Consider the following 7947-nt stretch of genomic DNA (forward strand, 5'->3'; position numbering starts at 1 on the left):
CATCACTTCATGGGAAATAGATGGGGAAACAGTGGAAACAGTGTCAGACTTTATCTTTTTGGGCTCCAAAATCACTGCAGATGGTGACTGCAGCCATGAAATTAAAAGACGCTTACTCCCTGGAAGGAAAGTTATGACCAACCTAGATAGCATATTCAAAAGCAGAGACATTACTTTGCCAACAAAGGTACGTGTAGTCAAAGCTATGGTTTTTCCTGTGTCATGTATGGATGTGAGAGTTGGACTGTGAAGAAGGCTGAGCACCGAAGAATTGATGGTTTTGAACTGTGGTGTTGGAGAAGACTCTTGAGAGTCCCTTGGACTGCATGGAGATCCAACCAGTCCATTCTGAAGGAGATCAGCCCTGGGATTTCTTTGGAAGGATGGATGGTAACGCTGAAACTCCAGTACTTTGGCCACACCATGCAAAGAGTTGACTCATTGGAAAAGACTCTGATTCTGGGAGGTATTGGAGGCAAGAGGAGAAGGGGACGACAGAGGATGAGATGGCTGGATGACATCACTGACCCAATGGATGTTAGTCGCAGTGAATTCCGGGATCTGGTGATGGACAGGGAGGCCTGGCGTGCTGTGATTCATGGGTTCTCCAAGAGTCAGACACGACTGAGTGACTCATTTTATCTGATCAAAGGATGCAAAGATAGCTGGCTACTGGTGAAAAGATGCTTACTTAAATTATATAAAATACACTCAAGATAGTTCTTAAGTTATCCTCCAAATAAAAATGAATCAAAACATTTGCAGATAGCTTGTGTATGCTGGCAGGGACTGGGGGCAGGAGGAGAAGGGAATGACAATGGATGAGATGGCTGGATGGCATCACTAACTTGATACACATGAGTATGGATGAACTCCAGGAGTTGGTGATGGATAGGGAGGCCTGGCGTGCCACAATTCATGGGGTTGCAAAGAGTTGGACACAGCTGAGTGACTGAACTGAACTGTGGGCCCCCAAGAATTTGTCTGTAAGCTACAAGTTTCCTTTTTGCTACTAGTTATCACCACTTGTTCTGCTTTTCTACTTTATGAATCAGTCCATTGACAGTCTACACTCATGCTTCTTTTGTTTAATTTCACGACTGAGGGACTGAACAACAATAGCAGCACTTTCTAACTGGAGGATAATTGCTTACAATATTGTGTTGGTTCTGCCATACATCAATATGAACCAGCCATTGTTACACATGTTCTCTCCCTCCTGAATCTCCCTCCCACCTCCCACCTCATCCCATCCCTCTAAGTTGTCACAGAGCACTGGGTTTGAGCTCCCTCAGCAGTACAACAAATTCCCACTGGCTATCTATTTCACATATGGTAATGTATATGTTTCAATGCTGCTCTTCTAATTCATCCCACCCTCTCCTTCCCAAACTGTGTCTAGGAGTCTGTTCTGTATGTCTGCATCTCCACTGCTGCCCTGCAAATAAGTTTATCAGTACCATCTTCATATATATATATATATATAAAACTTATGCTTTTTAAAATCTCTTATTCTCCTGTAATTATTCTTACCAAATACACAAGATCAGTAGGTTGTTATGTCACCTAAATTACAGACATTATAGCAACATCAGAAAAAAGCCAACTTGTTAAAAAAAAAAAAAAGTGCTAAAAAAATCCCATCAAGTAAATAGAGTTGAGAGCCCAGAAGGAGGATCTCTCATGCTCTTCAAAAGAAGAAGAAAGTCTCGTTTTTTGGCACGGGCTCGGCCAATTGAAAGCCACAAACTCTAAGTTTATCATAACCCTCTCATTTTCCTTTCTCCCTTTGTAACAGTATTTGCTCTCATTCTCTTGCTGTGTGACTGTGTGGGGACTTGCAAATAGCTCACCATGGTTGGAGATCCTGAATTCCAATCTTCTATTGATCCTGAATAAACCCGTCTTTGGGTAAGAAATGTCTGGTAGTTTGTTTTAGGTCAACACCATCCCATCTTCATTTCACAAAACTACAAAAGAGCAACCTTGCCGAGGTCCAGCCCCAGCTGATCCAGGGTATTTGAAGCGGGGACGGCGTCTGCGAGGATCAGGATACAATAGCTTCAATTAGATATTAATTAGAGATATAAAGAGTAATAGAATGAGTATAGCTCAGTAGAAAAATTCAGTGGAGAAAAGAGGCTGAGTAGCTTGGTTTATGCGGGAGACGAATAAAACTTCAAGACAAGAAGTTTGCACCACTTACTTAGGCCGCAGGTGTCCTTCCGTTCTCCCGAAGGAGAGGAGACACTGAGGCCTCCCCGGTCAGATCTTAGAAGCCCAGGCATAATTAGTAAGCATGGCGGGTTCCACGCTCCCGATGGAGACTCAGCCAGAGTTTGAGAGAGAGAGAGACATGGGGAGACCAGTCTTTCTAGGAACTGATCCCAATTCTTTATTTTCAATCGTCTACTTTTATACACTGAGATGTTATGCAAAAGTCATGTGGGGTCAGCAGTCCTGACTTTTATCAAAGTCAGTCCTTCATACAAATGTATACAGAGGTCTTAGGGGTGTTACATCATCTTCTGGCCAGGGGGCCTGCTGACAATTTATGACCCTCTCCTTGTGACAGCGGTCAGTCAACCAGGACACTTATTTCTCCAGGGGTGATTATTCTTAAAAAAGACTCCACCTTCCGAAGGTACCAGATAAAGTTACATTCCTATAGGATGAGGGTGTAGTGGGTTTTAATTAAGGAAAGAATTTACTTAGCCTAAGGTCTAACATGATTAATATCAAAGGTTAATACTTATTTCTTCTATATATTCATTAATGTGTGTAAGGGCAGGGGATGTGGAGACTCAGCAACAAACATTGGCTCAACAAATGAAAAACCCTTCACCAATACAATTTCTAATCAGCCCACTATACTTATATTAATGGTTTTCTAACTTTTCTAAGGAACCTGTTTTTAGAAGGTTTAAAGCATCTCATGCATCTCACAGTTGGGAGGCTGTGAGCAATCACATGTGGCCGGACAAGCCTGTCAGGCAGCCTAGAGAACCTTCAGACCAGTTTGTAGGTTGAAACACTCCTATCACACCCAGGAATTATTATTAACTGGAGCTCTAAGTTAACTCCTTCTCCGAAAGAGGTGGTGGGGGACAGCCCCCCGTAAAGTCAGAGGTGTAGGTGAGAGCACAAAGTAGTAAAGTAGGCAGGCTCTGGTTATGGGGGTAGATGCTTGAGGATTTCCAGGGGAACTCCTGAGGTTCGATCCCGCCTTTGCGTATGTCGAGCCTCCTTCCTCATGACCTTTGCCACAGGCGGAGTGCCTCCCGCCGGCTCCCTGCACAACCTCATGGCTTCAATATTCTCTTCTCCTTTGTTCTTCTTCCATGAAAACAATGTTTGGCAAACTGGAGTCCAGGGGCCTAATATGGCCTGCCGTCTATTTTGAAAAATAGTCTTACTGGAGTGCAGCAGTGCTCATTTTTAACCTATTGTTCACATCTTCTTTCCCCCTAAAATGGCAAATTTGAATAGCTTTAGCAGAGACCATCTGTTCCTCAAAGTCTAAAGTACTTATATTTTACAGGAAAAGTTTGTCAAATATCCACTAAATTAACCAATAATTCTCATTTAGTTCTGAACTTGCTTTAGACTTTATCTTCAATCTTCTCAAGAACTTTTAAAATTGATGGTATGTTTATTTTATATTTAGACTTTTTTTCAGATTGAATCCTTCCTATTGCTTTTATTTATTTATTTAATTTATTTTATTTTTACTTTACAATATTGTATTGGTTCTGCCACACGTGTGCCCCAATGTTCCTATTGCTTTTAAACGATCCTCAAATGTGTCCTATTAAAAAAAAAAAAGAGTAAAAACAATCACCAATCAATTAACCCTCAGCTATATATTCCCCTGTCATTATCATAATCGTTTCCTCTCTCTTCATGCCAATATTCTTCAGATTGTCTTTCTGCCTGCAGCCATGTCATCCGTTCCTATTAACTCCTCTGTTCAGTATAACCTGGGACTAATTTCCAGCCTCTTCACTGAGCACCTGTAAACTGAACCTGAAGGAGTAATTGAGAAAAGAAAGGGACTTTCAGTAATGAACTTGCTTTTGGTATATTTGGAAAATCACTTGAATGTCACAGAATAAATTTAGGACAAAGTTCTGGTAAGAAAATAGACGACAAGGCACTTAAAGAAGCCAAGGTAGCGTAAGTCACTACTTCAGTCTACAGTCAGAAGCATTGTATTTATATATGGTATATTATTGGTATATATATATATACCATATATATGGTGTATATATATATATATATGGTATAATATGGTATATACCATATTATATTATGGTATATATATGGTGTATTATTTATAACACACATAATGTTTATGTCTTATGTATAAAGAATACACTTAAATAATGAAAGGGTTTGATAGACGTATAATTTCTAACAGTAATCACTTTACTCAAATTGTCAACAGAGTTTTGAAGTGTGTGTGTGTATGTGTGAGCATGTGTAGAGCAAGAGATAAAAATATTTAAGCCTCAGTTCAGGACCAATGTAGATTGAGATGAGTGTACCACACTTGAAGTTGCTGCAAAGCCATAATGGGTCCATTGTTAAATAATTATCACCCCTATTTTCAAATGATCCATGAAGACTGGATGATAATTTGGATAATCTGTACTGAGTCTGGTCCCATTTAGTCTTGCTATTGTGTCTGGCAGCAGGTTTGGTGAGAACTGGCTGTTTGTATTTATTCTTGATTGATGACTCAACTCTCCTCCTTGTGATCCCTCAGCTGGCTGCTCTGGGCTTGGTCTCCAGGTGAAAGCAGAGGGATAAAGTAGAGAAGGAAAGTGTGAAAAAACTCATGAGACCTAGACCCAGAAGGCTCCCTGTAACTTCTGACACATTGTCTTGATAAAAGCAAATGAATTCTGTCAAGAAGTAGATTCCTCTCTTCATGAAGATCCCTGCAAACTTATATTTTAAAGAATGTGGAAATAATAAGACAATTTTCAAGCAAATAACACAATGTGGATTAGGAATTGTATCTATCATTATTATTAACTTATACAGAAAGTGGCTTCTGGTATTGGGCTTCCTATTGATGTTTCAAGAAAACTTAATTCTATTCATGGCCAGAAAGTTAATAGCCTCAAATTATCTATGGTGGAAGTATTTACATCAAAGAAATAATGAAATGTTACAAATCAAGGCTTTTTATTTGCTTACTTTTTATATTGGGTTGTTACATATTCACCCGGAGAAGGCAATGACACTCCGCTCCAGTACTGTTGCCTGGGAAATCCCATGGATGGAGGAGCCTGGTAGGCTACAGTCTACAGGGCCGCTAAGAGTCAGACACAACTGAACAACTTCACTTTCACTTTTCACTTTCATGCATTGGAGAAGGAAATGGCAACCCACTCCAGTGTTCTTGCCTGGAGGATCCGAGGGACAGAGGAGCCAGGTGGGCTTCTGTCTATGGGGTCGCACAGAGTCGGACACGACTGATGCGACTCAGCAGCAGCAAATATTCACCAACATACTACTGGGTTCATCCATTACCAAAACCTTAAATACATGTCATAGTACTTGAGAAATGAGACTCAAAAAATGAAATTGGAGTTTGAAAAAAAGCTGATACATGTTGAGAAATGGAAAAAGAAAAAAAAGGTAAAACTGAAGCCTCCAGATCCTGATGAAGAGATTTCAAGCCTGAAAATAATAGTGTGCAGTGACTGTTATTGGTTATTACAAGACAGAGATGAGTACAGATAAGAGTTGTCTAGTTTTTGAGCAATAATTGAAAAAACAAATTTCCAGAGATGGAAGGTCTTCGAAGACTGGAATCAAATGCCTGTCTTGATCCATTAAACAATGTGAGATAAAATTGAAAAATTTTTTAGGATCCAGTAAAATTTGTCTATAGAATAAGTGACTTAGCTTTGCAAACTTCAGTTGTCCTAAGAGTAAAGCCCAAGCTCTTTGTCATTAATACCCTTTGTCTTATGTCTCCTTCCTTTTGGTATATATATATATATATATATATATGTATATGTTTAATATATATATTAAAAATACATATATATATTTTTCCCCCCGTTTACCTTAACTTCAGTTCTTCCACACTGATTTGAGTAAAGTGACCATTTATTAATTCCCAGCTTTTGAACTCTTAATTTTTCTCTTTGGCATGTCACCCTTTAATCTCTAAACTGTTAAAGCATAGTTATTCTGAGAATTGAGCTTCCTCTGTGCCTCAGCTGGTAAAGAATCTGCCTACAATGCAGGAGACCTGGGTTCAATCCTTGGGTTGGGAAGATCCCCTGGAGAAGGGAAAGTCTACCCACTCCAGTATTCTGGCCTGGAGAATCCCCATGGGCAGAGAAGCCTGGTGGGCTGCAGTCCATGGGGTCACAAAGAATAGGACATGACTGAGAGATTAAGCACAGCACAGCAGCAACATTGATATGAAATATTTCAAATCAGAAGTACATCAAAGATAAAGATATACTAACTTGGTAATCATTTATACATACCCAAATATATGAAAATATATGAAGTGTATATTACATACCTTCAACCAATCGTAAGTAAATATTCACATTTCATTACCATTTAACAATGAACAGTTTGAACGTATTGAATTTTGAATTCATATATAATATGTTAATTAAATTTCAATCAATAATGAACAGTAGGTTTTTAAATGCATTATCAGTCTGTAACAAATTTTTTCTTCTACATGTATGAATTTGTTCTCCTGCTTTACTTAACTGAGCTGAGCAGAAAAGTTTTGCAGAAATACAAGTTCCTTGAGTAGCAGTAATTGAGTTGCCTCCATGAATCTTCCACAGCAGATAACAAATCTACTGGAAATCTGATTCCATAAAGTTAAGCAATGTTTGCAGTGATTTTCATGTAAAATCCTTGCAATGCTCAGCTGCTCCTTTTTTACTTTAATTGTGTAATTTGTTTCATAATGCATTTGTGCTTCATTTTCAACCAAATGTCAGTTCCCAAAACAGTGCTTTGAAATATCAACCTTAATGCAAATCCTGTTAGTTTTTGGGCTTTTCTTTGCCACACAAAATTCTAGTTGAAGGAAAAAGAAAAGTGTGACTGCACGAAGGAATGACAGTATTCAGAAAGTATCTATATTTGATTTGTTTGTTTGTTTTGTTTCTTTAGTTGCTATACCATGTCTGACTCTTTTGTGACTCCATGAACTGTAGCCTTCCAGGTTCCTCTATCCATGGGATTCCCCAGGCAAGACTACTGGAGTGAGTTGCCATTTCCTTCTCCAGGGGATCTTCCCAACCCAGAGACTGAACCTTCATCTCCTGAATTGGCAGGCAGATAATTCACCACGGGCCACCAGCGAATTCCTATCTATATTTAATATCATATTTCAAATGATTCTGAGGATGTTTTGATCATTTGGAATTCTGTGGAAATTGAACACATTTTCAGTCTAGAATGCTGTTGTTATTCTGCCAAGAAATACACTACAGCTGCAAAAGAGGAAAAAAGTTAATTTGTTAATATTTTTTACAAAGGGATCTGAGAATACAAAAACTTTTTGAACATTTTAAAGTTAACATTGAGAAATTTTTGATTTTTAAAGTTTTTTTTTCTTTTAATAATAGAATATGCATATCTTTTTTGGAATCTAATTCAAATTATTCTAATAGATGCATAGACACACTCAGCTAAACAAATACACAGACTCCCATAGACACATGAACACGCACAGATACACATATTGACCTAAATACAGGTTGAAAGTGAAAGTGTTAGTCCCTCAGTCCTGTCTGACTCTTTGTGATCCCATGGACTATAGCCTGCCAGGCTCCTCTGTCCATGGGATTTCCCAGACAAGAATACTGGAGTGGGTTGGCATTTCCTTCTCCAGAGGATCCTCCTGACCCAGGGATACATGTTTTATAAACAAAATGAGATGATGGTCTA

Source organism: Bison bison, unplaced genomic scaffold (assembly GCF_000754665.1).
Source record: "Bison bison bison isolate TAMUID 2011002044 unplaced genomic scaffold, Bison_UMD1.0 scf7180017864538, whole genome shotgun sequence".
NCBI classification, from domain to species: Eukaryota; Metazoa; Chordata; class Mammalia; order Artiodactyla; family Bovidae; genus Bison; species Bison bison.